This window comes from Bombus pascuorum, chromosome 5 (genome assembly GCF_905332965.1).
Source record: "Bombus pascuorum chromosome 5, iyBomPasc1.1, whole genome shotgun sequence".
In the NCBI taxonomy this organism is placed as follows: domain Eukaryota; kingdom Metazoa; phylum Arthropoda; class Insecta; order Hymenoptera; family Apidae; genus Bombus; species Bombus pascuorum.
In genome coordinates, this window is record NC_083492.1 from 15,976,897 (window position 1) to 15,992,748 (window position 15,852).

A 15,852-nucleotide genomic window follows, 5' to 3' on the forward strand; every position below is an offset into this window, starting at 1 on the left:
ATTTTAAAAAGTACGCGTAGAAAAATCGATTAATCGAACGTGCTTGTCGAAAGCACTTAGCGTTCGACGTTTTGCTGATTTATCTCCGTTTCGTGCAATCGATCACGTTGAAAAAAAAGGACGAAACGAATGGCCAGAGTGCGTATTAATTTTGAAGTTGCGATTGGAACTTTTTGCGCTTCAAAATCGTGTTAATCTTTTTACAACGTCGTGTAACTTGAAAATAAGAGATTGCGATTAATTATAATTTTTAGTCTCATAAACAAGGAAAACTTTGATTGTGCAGTGTTAAAGCGATCTTCCGATTCTCTACCCTTATTCGAAGAAAGTTTCAATGTTAACTCGTACAAGGTTGCTGCTATCTTTTCTTCCTTCTCCATCTTTTCTCAAACGGCGCGAGTTAATTCGAACAAGTTGCTTGGATCAAGGATTCGTTCTTCTTCAGGGCACCTTTTCAGACTCTTGAAGCTCCTTTGAGCTTTGCGTTCACTTAATTCCTGGAAGTTGGTTTGTTTTTTTCAGGACTAATTAATCGCCATGTTAGCTTTTAACGGCTCGTTTTATATCGATAATTTCGAAGAAGGTTGAGCAACCTTCTTCAACAGTATCGCACAACCAGATTAACTTGCAGAATTTTTCATTGATAGTCGTGAAAAACGTAATTTCCATCGATAGATACTGATTACTATAGATTGGTATAAATCGATAAATTAATTATACTTTTAAAGATCGAATAATGAAGAATGAAATGGAATTTTATAAAGTTGTCGATGTTAAAAATTTGACACAAATATATACGCGATCGGTGATGTGTATATTCAAATCAAGAGGCTCCTTGATTTGAAACGTTATCGCTTACGAAATCTTTCTCCCGAAGTAAATTAGGTTAGAGGTGTTTGCATGCTCGTGTAACCGCGTGTTCACGATATTTCAGGGCTTAATTGGTGTCACCGTAGGCAAGTAGCCTACCGACGCTGAATCGTTCTGTTTTTCTTTCGCCGAGGACGAGGGTTCTTCCAGCGTGCTCTGTTCTTTTCTTCTACACACGTGTAGTTAACGAACTTGTGCCCCCGTACTAATTCGAACACGTCTTCTCAACGTGTTCGATCGTGTTCCCCATTAATTTGTCGCATGATCGAATGCCAGCGAAAATGTTTTACTGTTTTATTTCGTAAATGAATCCATTACATTACTGCGATACTAGGAAGGGATAGTTTCGAGTTTCAAAGATTAATACTAGAGCCATCGACGATTGAAGTATAAAACTTGTATAGGAATTAGAAATAACAGAAAGTAACAAATTTTCGGAAAGCTTCTAACGTACCGAATTTTTGTCCATTTAAAAAAGTATTGCAAGAACTGAAACAAGTGACAATCGAAGTGTTACGTTTGGTCCCCGTTAAGGTCTAATAATTCTTGTTTGATCCACGCCGATACTTCTGCACAAACCGCTTAGAATTACGCGATTTGAAAGTTACGCACCGGTTCATGTGAATTCTTTATATAGTCACTTTACTGCTGTTTTCTCTTAAATATTTTATCACTGACACCATTTCTTTCTTCCTAGTACTTAGTTACGATGTTTTATATCGTGTAAGTTTCAATACCAAACTGGGCAATTCACACATTTTTCCTTCCTCGCAAAAGGATATCGAGTACACCAATTGTCACTGAAATAAAGATCGAGCAATTTCAATTTCACACGGATTTAAGGTATCATTTTTGGGTCATCAAGTACCGAAACTGAGTGTCACTGACTTTTTGGATGACGTGGCGTTCAGCGTGTGAAGGATGGTCGATCGGTGTCACGGTACACGGGTTTCTAGTTCGCTAGCTAAGATAAATTCTATTTCTCCTTTCTCCCACAGCAAATATTGTTCAGACTATCATGTGATTATTCTTAATTTTGAAAATTATAGGAAACAGTACCAGGATCAAACTTCAACTAGGGAGGATACATCTCAAGAAAACAATTTCTGGTTTAAATTATCGAGAAAAATTTGGACGATGTCCTTTGGAAATTCAGAGAGAGAAAAAGGATAATTATTTGTCGGTTCGATTATTTTACTCGATGCCATTAGTTTTTTGTTCGACGACTCGAAATAGTTAAAAGACGGCGGCATCAGGCGATGACCGAGCCTTTCAACGTCGATTCGCTGTGAAGTGGACTAATTGCTAGCTTCGTAGACTCGGTTCTTCGCTTTCCAACGAAAGATTTGCAATCGAGGCAAATCGAGTCTGTTTTCTTTTCTTAATTGGAAACCGGCGACGTCGCCTGTTTGATTAGAACCCGTAATCGGTTAAATCTCTCGCCAGACGCTTGTAAAGTCTTCAAAGAACATTCGTGTAAATTTATTACAGGCTTCTCAGTTGCTAACTTATAAGAAGATGAACTTTTTCTTGCCATTTATGTATATTTAATACTGGAATAATCAACTCCTCGCGTGTATATAAATGCAGTGTACATGAATATTTATAATTAAAGTATGATAAAAATTCTTGTTTCCATTTCAATGAAAGTCTCTTCGTTTAAATTTGTCAAAAGCTTCCACGTGTTTTTGCTAATTGTAAAAAGAAATTGAAATCCATCATTTGCATGGTTCTAGCATTAACGCAGGAAGGTAATATAATTCTTCAAAAAGTAATAGAAAGGGAAAGTATAATTATTTATTTTATATGCAAAGCAATATTATATCGTTATTATTATAACAGCACAATAATCATTTAATGATAACTATAGATGTTGTCATTATGACGTTTTTGTAACATATATCATTTGCTCCATTTTCTATGAATGTTTTACTCTCTGAATGTTCTACACCTTTGACATTTTTCATAATAGAGTAAAAAAAATATATTATTTCTCAAGTACTCATCCTTGAAAAAAATTTCATCGCCACAAAAGGAACCAGCCCTCTAAAACTTGGTACTTTTTCCCCACTCTACCGAACAAGAACAAGACCCTAGTTCTCTGTGACATTCATTTTAATTTTCACTTCCGCGAGCCCCTTTCAAACTCTCCTTCGACAATAGAGCCTACATCCTCTTGCATTCTCCAACGTTCCAATGTTTCCGTTCCCCGTCCAGTTCCTAATCTTCCTCAACGTTCACTCGATTGTTCCCGATACAGAGATCCCACCTTCGTCTCTGACATTAGTAGAATTCTCTCTCTTTTTGTCTTTCTCTTTTTATTCTCTTTCTAATCATCCTGCACCAGTATGGTTGCTGGAAATGATACAGCAAGGTTTTTAAACGAAGCTTCAAGCGGCTATATCGATTAATCTAACCACACTCTAGCACCAAAATCATTTTCCGTACATATTTCGAAAGCAGAGTTTCAACGGGGTTAATTAAGGATTAGCTTGAAAAATTCCTAAATTCGATTTTCCCAAAACGGGGCCCTGAACGAAGAATCTTCACTCTACGTTTCCAACTTATCTTCGTACGTAGAATAATCTATTGATTATACTCGTGTCAAACTGCCATTAGACAAATTTCTGAATATTTAGAAAGTTTGTAAATTCGATTTTCTCGAATATAAAGTGTCCAACGTAATTTTCCTATTCTTAGATTCTTATCGTCTTATTTCGAACTATAGAATCTCTCTGACCTCGATTATACGATGAATTAAATTCATGGTCCTAAACCATAGTGCATGAAGCAATAATCTGTGGAACATAGTAGTGTCTGAACGTTATTAATAAGAATCGCTGTATTTACTAGAGTAGGCGGGAACAGTTTCCACGTTCGGTTCTCCATTTCCGTGGCCTCGTAACCTTTCACCATCCCCACGTTGGACATGCACGAAGGGTAGAATTTTTCTAAGAACCAGGAGCCTTTGGTGGCTAATAAGCGACGCGAGTAGCCCGAGCCTCTGGCGTTGAATCAGCTCGTTTCCTCTGGCTGGCGGAAGACTGGGCCGCCTCTCTCTCCTTTCTCCTCTCGTAACACTTTCCAGCCCTCGACCTCGTGGCCGAGGATCGATGCCTGTGACGTGGTGCGTGAGCACGCCTTCTGTGGAAAAAAGGGAAGTGGGGGCGAACACGTTAATAACTAATAGCAATGCTCGTCCGCATTTTACTGTCCAGTGATATACACTTCAATCGTTGTACGGACCGAGGTGAGTCAGTCGGTTGCAACATTAATCCATTTGTGAGATCTGCTTCTGACGATGATTCGATCTAAGGAATGATCATAGGGATTTAACGCGATGATTAGCCCGTGAAATTATTCAAAGATGCACGAGATAATAGTGTTCGTGAAATGATTAGGGGCGATTTATTCTGAGAGCTAGCTTTCAAACGAAAAACATGGTATTTGATTGAGCTCGATCTGTTTTCAGCGGCAATGGAGAGAACTATTTCACGATGGAGATTACGTCTTAAACGCACAAGATATCGAGATAAGAGTTATCCTTTTTAACGCATTCGTTGTTTGAATGGACAATGGCAAAATATCTGATATATTTCATGTTTCGTTTCTTTTATTCTTGTACAATATATTCGATACAATTGTTTGTAAATCTAGCACGTAGCTTAGGTATATTAATTTATTTCGTATCTGAAAATTAAATCTAAATTCGTTTTAAAGTATTTATTATAACGTTTATATACGCATGACACTAGTGGACAACGTGTCGAAAACATCATCGCCAATTTTTACTTAATTTCCGTTCCTAAATCACGCATATTAATACACACATAATCGTTAAGCTGATATATATCGTATGCATGATAAACATCCAACGCAAGCCACAATTTCCTCTTTTGAGTCATCCAATAAGGGTGCGTTCAACCGCGAAATATTGGACACGCTCGCAAAGACCCACACGCTCGGTCATTCGTTACTGTTCGTTACACTTTCAGTCGCAACATGAAAAACCATTGATACAATTTTATCTCACATGTTTCATGTGTGAATAGCAAACTGATACATCGAGTTAACGGACCAGCTACAACGAAAGTATTGTTCCTCTCGTATAGTTTTCACGCTATGTTCATTCCCTCTGTTTCCCTGAACGTGACCCTCTTTGCAAACTACGTCTCTTTTGTTCTCTCTTGCAGCTATTAGTATTATTTTTTCCTTGCATTCAGTGTCGATAGACCGATCAGTTCTCGTATAATGAAACGTGTTTGCATAGAAAAGGTACAAGCCTCGTTTCAATGCCTTTTTCCAGCGGGTTCGCTTTCGTCCGCTGTACCAGACACTTTCGCGAGCAACCGGTGTGTCCATCATGGATCTAGGGAACAACCTGAATATTTATTCGCGATCTTTTAATATAAATCTCGGTTTACCGCCTATACTATAATCCCTTGTCACACTCGTGGTACGAATTATGTGTTATGATTTAATAAGAGTAGATTTTATTTGTAACAAAGTTTAATTTCAGCTTACTGCTTTATGGACATGTTTTGTGGAACATTTTTGTATAGAAATTTTGCATAGAACGAGGTGTAAATGGTAGTATAATCGGAGAAGAGATGACTGTACCGATTTCTAATTAGTCAAAGACAGCAATCTTTAAATACTATGCTAAATTGAATCAATATTAACACATAAAATGTTTAATATGAAAAATAAATCACACGATAAAGGAAATATTATTTTCTCAAATTCTTGCATTCTTCAAATCAAAAATCGTCAAAAAGAGAAATAATAATACAATTAATTATTGATTATCAATAAAGATTGATATTTGAGCTAAATATGTCAATCTCGGACTACCCTGAGAAATCGCCAGCTGAAGGAAAGCCAGGTTCAAAGTAGTAAGGTGCGATGCATATTTTTACATTGCTCCTTTCGGCTCGCGTACTTTTATTAGAGGCAAAACCAGCTTGTGATTAAAGGAGGTTGGTTTTTTACGCTCCAAGCCAACCCCTGCTCGTTACGTTACGAGTTTATCGCTGCATGGTGTTCTCGAGCTCGTGAGTTACGCGTAATCGGTCACAAAGTCGATACACTCGAGGTTCTAATGGTAATTACCTTGGTAAGTCGTGTTGCGGCTTATGCAGGGATTCCCTTTCCTTGCCTCTGGTCTTTTTTTCTTCTGTCGCGTGGAAGGATAACATCTACCGCGGTCTAATCGCGTTTTTAATTTCATAAATGTTCAACTATATAACCAAACTGGCCGACTAAGTGGTGTATACGAAGCTATAAGCAGGCTCGGCTTAAAGTTTTCAATAATATAATGCACCAGTTTTTCAAATATATAATAATTGTAAATGAATGGAACAAAAATTTCAATGTTATTTTCATTATTCTTCTCTTCTGTCAATTTCTCTACGCACAGTGTATGATTTTTATTCTTCATCATTTATTCAAATTTTTAAGTCCTCTCTTTTTGTTTTCTGCCTTTTAATAGTTTTTTTATATCCTTTCGATTTACAGATCTTTTATAACTTAAAAACTTCCTTCTGCAAATTTTGGTTGTTTAATTGTTTATTAAAATTTTCAAGTCTTCTTTTCTGTTTTCTCCATTTTCAGATAAACCTTATTAAGCAGAAATTACATATTACATATCAGAGATCGAAAATACAATATTTGTTTTGTAATCTCGAAACATCAATATTCATTAGATCGTGTCATACTTGCTAAAATACAATAATTTAATATTTGTATAATATATCCATTCGATTTACATCACATTATCCTCACTAATAAAGCGCTATTAGCCTTCAAATGATATCGTTGAATTATATCTGAATATAGCTTGAACATAAATTAACGTTGTTGTAGGATATTTAACCCTTCGTTAGCACGCGAAATTTTATCCATGAATTTCTTTCCTGAGAAGAATTTTTATTTTTTATTAAAAAATTTTTGAAACGTTTGGCTTAACAAATAATTGTATAATATATCCAGATGACGCTGATAAGCGTTTAAAAATCTTTCTAGATTTTTTGAAAGCCTAGAATGATAAAAAATATCAAGTTTATATATCAATGTCGCAATTTGTTCGCATAATACGAAAGAATTTGTTAGCTTATGGATAATTTAAATTTTTATATTTATTCTATAGTTTACATGTTAAAACAAAGGCTCTAAAATTAAATAATTTAGTCAAAACACTTCTACGTTGTTTACCAATGATATCCAATGATATCACTGATGGTTAAATTATTACCAATGTATCAAAAATTCACGAGGCCATGCAATATACAGAGATAAGACGCCAGCAACCTGCTTGATCAATAGATGCAACGAATTTTCAAAAACTAAGATCGAATAACTACTTTTTCAAGTAGAAATCCTATGGTGACAATAGCTACATCTCATTGTCGTGTCAAAATGATTCTAATACACATTAGGGGAATTAGACGAAGAGAAACGGCGCATTACCAGACGCGCGTTAATTACGATGAAACTCGGCAACGTCCTATTGTAACCCTAACCCAGATTCGATACCGAACTTGGCCATTTGCATGTTTCTATACCAACATCACGTTTTAAAGCATCCATGGAGATTCGTCTAAACTTCTCCGTGAAATCTAGAGCGTCGGATAAAAAAAAGCACACTCAGGATGAAAAACAAAATACACGCGAATGCTTAAAAAGCACAGTTTGGAACGAAACTGGCCGAGAGAAAGTAGGATAAAAAAGCGCGGAGAGGGAGAGAGGAATATCACACAGCGAGAATAGGGAGAGATAATCGAAAAGAGGGCAAAGCTGGAGCGCAAAATTAACCCTATCTGGCATCAAGGTTCATGCAACAGGCTGCCCCCACGGTCTCGAATTGTTTACTTGGAAAAGGACTCGTGTATGAACCTGCGTGCAACAAGAGAAAAAAGGGAAAAAATAGAGGTGAAATGTTGTCAGGGCACTTTTCCGAATGTCGTTCACAGTAATTTACGATAACGTCGGATAATTTCCTTTTAGATAACTATCGTTGTTCAATCTTGCGTCAACTGGTCCGACGTATGCTCCCTCGATCCCTAGAGATCACGCGTTCTAGTTCCTCTCTAACATTTTTGTCTCGTCATTCGCTTTGTTTCTCTTTTTCCTCGCTTTTCTTTTCTTTTAGCTTTCAGTCGTTTTATGCTTTAGTTGGTGATAGAAAGAAGTTTAGTTTTCACGATGAAATACCAGTGGGTAAATGCTACCAGGACAGTTCGGAACTGTCCCATTGATCCGCGCACATGCTAACCTCCTGCCTACACGCGAAGCCGTCACGCTAACCGTCACGAGAAAATGGATTCGATCTTTCTATTTCGTTAAAAGATCGGCCGTCCCCGGGCAACGCGACTGAATACTTGCATCGTCACACATTATCTTTTTTGTTATCGCGATGCATGTTACGATTGTTACGTACTCGTGGTTAATGAAAATTCAAAGCAGGTTTGCTTGTTTATAACACAGTTCGCCAATGGGATACTATAAGTTTTTGATCCTTATTTATAATTTATTAGCGAATGATACGAGGCAATTATATTATAGTTTTATAATTAATTACATAAGTTATAGGATATCTAATATACTTAGAACAGCAAGAAATAAATATTGCAGCAAAGAAAACTAGATTGTGCTAATAGTAAGTTTACAAAATTTTACTACAGTCCTATTTTATTAAAGTTTACGTTTAAAATCAATAAGTGGCCGATGCTTATGCATAGGAGTATATGTACCTATTTCGTCTATACTTTACTCGTCATTATTCTCTCTCTCTTTCTCTCTCATTCACTCTTACGCTATCTACACAAATAAAACGAATACGAACGACGAGTAAAGCTATTTCGAGAAGCAGGATAATCGTTTCCTTCGAAACCACTCGGCCATCGTGAACGACGTTTGTTACCATAAATTTCCACTCTGGTACATTAAAATTCCACGATTAGAGGAAACACTTCTGGCGGTACTCGAGACTGCTGAGGCTAGTCCGGCGCGGCGGCGCGTTCTCCGCATTGCACGCGTCGACGCGTTCATTCTCGCGAGCTCGAGGGCTCATTTTTCCCCGTTGCGCATTCGGCGCACGTGGCGTGTGCAGCTTTCCGCATATGCAACATTAGCGAGTGCGACACGAGTGTCGCCACGCAATGCAGTGGCAACCCTGTTGTAGTCACGTAAACGTGGCTTCTTAATGTGACTGCGCACGAATCCAGACAAGCTGCACAAAATATGAAAAGAAGAAAGTAGAAAAAAGAAATAGCAGGGTAGTAAAAAGAAGGGAGGAGAACGGAGGAAATGGAACGAAAACAATAAAGTAGGAAAATAAGGAAAAATCCCAAGGAAAGTACCGCGTTGAATTTTCAACTCGAATATCCTCCCGCTTTAGCCACCCTGAACGTTCTCCATTTCCCTTCCGTGGAGTTCCTCTCAGTTTATTTTAGAATTTTTTGCGAATTACCACGGGGATATTAATTCCAATCCGACCATCACCGTAACGCGGAATTGCTTCTTAACGCGAAACATCGCACGGGAAACTCACGAACATCGAAGCATTTTTCCATATATCAGGTGACTATGTAATTTTGTCTCTTATTCTGCTCGTTGTACGTTGGAACTAAAATCAGTCAATGACTGGGAACATTTATAATGATCAATTAAACGGCTTACAGATTAATCAGTCGAGGAAAATTCTCTCTTTTCCCTTTACTCTAACAAGCAATCACACACAGGGAAAGATAATCGTACATAAAATAGAGTTTCAGGAGCATATTGGCACACTCACAGGATTCAATCCGTAAAAAATGCGAACGATCTAACATTTTCTATCATAACTCGCATCTTACTCATTTTGTCGCCAACACGCTTAATTTTTTTCATAAATTCAATTGTCGTTCCACGAGCGCTCGTCTGGAAACGTCACGATAAGCTAATCGATGCGACTTCGACGTCCATTATGATTTTCCGCTTCGTTATCCCGGTTAACGATTTCGATTTGAAAAATTGGACCAGCCACAAAATATCATGGACGTATCTGCTGATTTATCATTTTCTAGTGGCTTGCTATAATCGACGGTTTAGAGCCTTGTGGTAATTAAGATGGTTGAAGGTTGTTAGCCGTTCCGCCGAGGTAGTTAGCCAGTGGCGAAAGATTAATCTTGGTTAAGTGTTAAATTGGCGAATTGTGCTCGTCGGTTCTAACGACAGCGCGATTTGTGTAACGAGGCTGGTAACGTAATCGCGGTGCCGCGTTGCGCAATATTTCTTCGATGTTATCGCGAAGTCGGTTTCCTTTTTAAAACGTTCACGGGAAACGTCTACTTTTATTAATTAATTGCTGCGTTAAATCGTAATAATTCACCATTAGCGGTAGTGTGATCCGCGTTTCCGTCATTATCGCCTCGAGAATTTCGAACGCGCCACTGACTCCTTGTCCCCCGCGGAATTAATTCCTCTCGTAATCTCCGATCAATCCTTTTCATGCCTTTGTTACCTTCTAGGGAAAGGAACATACAAGAAACAATACAATTGGAAAGAATCTCCATTGAATTTTATTCTCGTACTCGGTTCACTGTTACATCACGCGCTGTTTTAATTGCTTCTCAAATGTAGATTTACTTTTTAGAATATTTTACTTATTTTACTGGAACGTATAAAACTGTCACGAGAGAAGGATTGAAAGATTGGAATGATAAATGTTGTACGTATTAAGTGGTTTGGGATGAAGGTGTTTAGTATGCACAAAAATGTCTGTAGATTCAGAGGGAAAATATATAGCGAAGCGTGTGATGAGCTATTTAAATTAAGTCTACAGATATTATTATTTTCTTTAGTCGCAATAATTAATACAATTTCTGCAATCGTTACTAATAACCAAGAAACAATAATAATATAAGTTTCGTTTCATCGTTTTCGTCGATTTCTTGTCAAAGATAAATCATAGTTATCTTTTTTACTATTCGTTATTTATAAGAATTCATATCAATTATCACTTATAAGAAATTAATTTCGAGTAAACGATAAGATATCGTGGAAAATAAGAAGGTTCATTCCGTGTTCGTGGAGTCGTGGCAGCGATCAGGTTCGATAGAACGTCCCTCGGTGTATTTATAGTGGGCCGTGTGGAATGGCTGCACGAGTCGAGCAATGTGCACACTGTCCGTAGGAATCGCGGCGCGGAGGAGGGCGTGCGATCGCATGCTTTGACAGAGACACGGCAGGTGAGCCGTGAAAATGGAGCTTTCAATCACATTACCAATACCGAGGTTTCACCCGTTCAGTTCCGTTGGCTTGTCACGTTAATTAGCATCGAACATTGCGATAACATGATGTTACAGAGCCCTAAATCAATCGAACACGTCATACTTCCCAAGAAATGTTCAACTTGTTCTTTCAACTTTTAACATCAACTTATAATAAGCTGTCGATGTATGTTTCCTTTGAGTTTATTGATGGTTGGTGGTAATATTATTAGTTTTAAAATTATAATAAAATCCTGTTACATATCTAAAAATATAATTTATATTCTAAATTTATTATTATTATATTTAAAATTCAACGAAGAACGATATTGTTCAATCACTCGGCTCTTAGTATTCTAAAAATTAAATCTTTTATACGATTCTTCTCCGATTTCCCCAAAGATTCCACATCCAGCTCTAAGGGAAATATTTCCCTTGGAAATTTCTTGGTCACGTGACTCCCCTTATCCATGAAATTTGAAATTCCATCGAGAGAAGGAAAACGACGCATTGTAACGCGGGACGCGTACGAAGTTACAGCACGTTCGAGTCGAAAGTGCACCGCTGGGTACGTGGGATTTATGTTGGACAAAGCTGTGCACGTTCCGATCCGCGAAAGCGTTTCCCATCGCTTTTAAACGTCGCACGGTATGTGAAAATGTCTATTTAATCGTACAAATGTTATGGATCGCTGTACAGACTAGTATTGCCTAAAGTTACTATATTTATTTTATCTCGTAGACTCATTCTCATACGAGGATCCTTAAGGATTTAAATTCTTTAAAAAGACACAAAATTAGGTCATGGATGATGATGAAAATCGTGATCTTTTCTCGATCAAACAATCGTTCTCAAACGTTAAGTGCAAAGAAAACGCTGTAAGGGGAAGTTTTAACATAATCCGCGATAGAAGAGCGCGCCTGATCGAGTCAGCGTCTTCAGACAGTGGCACCGGAAGCGTGGTAGGACGAGCGTGCACTGGCCGGAGGCGAAGTCGGCCTAGATGCATCGGTTCCGAGTGAAACGGCACGTGAAACGGGAAGTGCGTCTCGATGTGGTGGCGGGGGCAGCTTGCATCGATAAAACGGAACTGAGGGTCCCTCGGTGCGGCCTCGGTGCACGTGCTCGCGAGATGCACCGGAAACACGCCACCAGGAATTCTTTTCAGCTCGACGGAGGTGTTTGGTTTGGGAATTCGACGGACCGTGCTTGATCAATCGACGAATTTATTATCCACCGTGTGTTGTTCGCCATCAAACGAAACCTTGCTTCGGGTAATCGCTGCGTTTGACATTTGAAATCAGCTTTGAGTTTGGGGAGAGTTTAGAGAAACGATTTATTCACTTGTTTATCCTCTCTTGTCTGATTAACACTTGGCAATTAGGTGGTCTTTGAAAGAGAAACTTCTTTGGAGTACAAATTTTGGTAATGGCAAATTGATTTATTTTTTACAATCTTTCTTGAGATATTACCGTCGATGACATTTCTTAACCTTCCTTTGACTTTATTGTCCTGAATTCTACAAGCTAACATTTACGTGTTGGAACATTTATATAAATTTTCTTTAAGTGCCACCTATACAGAAATTCCGCGAATATCCCAATAGCTAATTCATGACATCAAATATCAAACTTCTACCAATTTTCTTATACCGCTTCTTAACACTCATTACACGTATAACGTTGTTTTCCTTTCATGCAATTTCTTAACAACTAAACTTCGTACTAAATTCAACACCTGGATCCTCCGCTACAATTATATTTCTTGCTCAACTTATCTGTACACAAAAATCTGAATTTCCATAGACATCCACGATATATTAATCCTGCATCCCCTCTATATATCTCTAATTTGTCTTCCATTCCTGTTACCATCGCCAGCACATTCCTTATACGTTCATACTCTGCCCACAATCAGCATACAAAGTGTTTCTTTGCAGAAGCGCATCTCCGTAGCAGTCGCAGCATCCATTTTAATCCTGCGAAGCGAGTAGAGCCCAACATCGGTCTCGGTGTAGTTAGGTCTCGTTCAATATTTACAAACGGCAGCTTTATTCGTCTCCGGCGTGGGCGCGCGGGTGCTCACGGGACACCTGAGCCGTGTCGTTTCCACCTACGGTGCACAGACCGTGCATGTCGTGTACGTTGGCACACCTGAGTACACCAAGAGGTCAGGCATGCCCCTTTCCGCGGACTCGCCCGGTGAAATATCGCCACTGCAGTCGCCGCAGCGACTGTGTTGTTCTTCGTTCTCGAAGGGCCGCGTGTCCTATTGCCAGTAGCCAAGGAAAGCTCGCGTATATCGCGCCAGAGGGATGCTTGACCATCGACCGGATGCTACCCAACGCTTTACGACCCTCTTTGCGCGCTTTACTGCGTGCCCTTTCGCCTGACCCTTTTTCTTTTTTCTTCTCGCTCGCTCATACGCTTCTTTCTTCGTGGCTTCGTTGTTGTGTATAGAACGTTAGAAAAATTGCTGATGCTTGTGAATCGTGATCCTAGATTTGTCATTAAAAAAATGAAGAAGTTTATTGAATATATGAAAGGTAAAACGGATGGTAAATTTTTTAATGAGAAATAAAACGAACAGGCATAAAATCAACAGAATAATCAATAATTAAAAAAACTTAATATTAGATAGCAGAAGCGTATGTTGATCTCCGGATTAAATGAAAAACGAGTATCAGGAGAGCAAAGAGTAAGTGAAAATTGATTATAAGAGAAAACAATTTTCTTTATAAAAGACAAAAAGCTGTGACTTGTCGCGTTCTTTTTCCGTAATTTCGTTCTCGTATCTGTAATCTCCATAATCTGTCTCGGCATGAGATATACGAAGAATGAGCAAGTAACAGAGAAAGTGAGCTAATTCGTTAACTTTTTAGTCCACTTTTAACGTAAAATTAGATTATTTGTAACACGAAAAAGAGGCCTCAAACAACATTTTGTTGTCACAGAAACTTCTTTCGTTATTTTAATGTCTAGAATCACAATTTATAAATATTGCCTGGCTTTATCAAACACCTTGTACTTTTTCTACATTTTCCTTTTAAGGAATGTTACATATTCTCGACGATCGTTTGTTTCCCCTGGGAAGAAGGATACGTTTCTCAAAACGGCCTGACTTTTATCGCCTCTAGTGCTATCCTAATTTAGCCAACTGTATGCGTCCTGCTTTTTATTATTTCGTCATGCCACAGCTCGTCTCGAACAAGGAAGACTGTGTTTAATTATAAATCAATATTGGAGAATTTGCTGGATCACGCTACGTCTGATTACTTCTGGCAATGAGTCGAGGGTGGTCCTAGGTTTAATGGACGCTGCTGCAAAGTGATCGTAGACGATTCAGGTTTAGATAGGTTGATATAAAAGTTTTACGATGTTCTTATTTATGGAAGGTTATAAAAACGAAGCTAGAAATGGTTGCTGCAATTTCATTTAAAAATCGCGAAGGACTTTACTTGTTCAGTATTCTCAGCATTTCTGGCGTTTATGGAAAACAATGGGATTGTACGTGTAAGATAGATACATACGAATTGAAAGTAACATATCAGTATGATTTTGCCAAAGGAAGTTCTGCAGCTTTAAATTTTTTGCAAATGCATAAATGTGTAATAATAGTATAATAACGTAGTAATTGCAACGATACGTCAACAGAAATGAAGAAAAGACTAACGCGTAGCGATGCAGTAGAATACACGCGTCCTAGTCAGCCACCCTTCGTGAGAACTCCACATAACATACACTTTACGGCATCGCGATACATTCGACTAACAATTTCAGAACTTTCAGTGCAAACAAGTCAGGGAATTTCTTCGAAAGAAACAAAGTTACGAATATTTGTAAGTTTATGTATACACCAGGTTTCTTGTGTTTTCCATATTTTATCGTTGGAAACAGTAGAAGAAGTAACTTGTACATTAACAATATCACTTTAATAGCGTCAATAAAACACAGATGGTTAAAATTATTTGCAAGGAATTCATTCATCAACGAGGCTCGTTAATAAAGAGGCCCATGATCGATGATGACGTATTTGTTGCGAAAGGATGACCGTAAAGGCCCTGGCTGCGTCGCGCGGCTGTGAACGAAGAATTATATTTAAAACGTTCGATAGAATCACCATGCCGGCAGGGTAATCGTTAATTGATGCGCGAAAATTCAACGACGCTTCGTCCCGATCGTCGTCGACGTGAGCCGATCGTTCTCGTCGACTGGGTTTCATAATACTAGACGCGATTCGTGGCGTGCCGCGTAATCCTCTAAGATAATTTGCATCGTGCTCGCCTCAAAAGATTTCACTTTCTTCCGTGGCTCGTTGAAAACGACACGCTCTCATTAGCGCGCCTGATAGAAAAATATTCATCAGAGAATTTCACTCGTGGTATTCGATCGTTTTCTGCTCCATTTTCTCATTTTAATCATTCTATTAAGCGTTCAAAGGAGCACGGATTACTCCATACGAAATTGAGTTTCCTTTATATCATTGCTATATATCGTAATTCTTTTAGCTTTCAATTGTTTCACATGGAGATCGATATCAAAGATTATTATCAGTTGCATAGAAGCTTTTTATGATAAACGTTCATATACTGTTACGAACCACTGTACGTAATCAAAAATATGTTTTCTTCGATAATAAGTCAAGATATAAATTACGTTTCGTAATATCCATTTCATCGTGCTATGTCTGATTACTCTAATGCATGGTTATTTAAACAGCCAAAAAATGCGAC

General features: G+C 38.2%; 1 protein-coding gene and 1 long non-coding RNA gene across 8 annotated transcripts in view; one reads left to right on the forward strand and one right to left on the reverse strand.

Moving 5' to 3' along the window:
• Positions 1-15,852, forward strand: part of LOC132906923 (whirlin) — a 111,351-nt gene that overhangs the window by 6,210 nt on the left and 89,289 nt on the right. The gene's annotated exons all lie outside the window — the stretch shown is intronic.
• LOC132906812 (uncharacterized) lies at positions 3,023-3,816 on the reverse strand. The gene is made up of 2 exons (XR_009658045.1): positions 3,721-3,816; positions 3,023-3,225 (listed from the first exon to the last, which is right to left on the reverse strand). It is a non-coding gene; the product is annotated as an uncharacterized LOC132906812 (long non-coding RNA).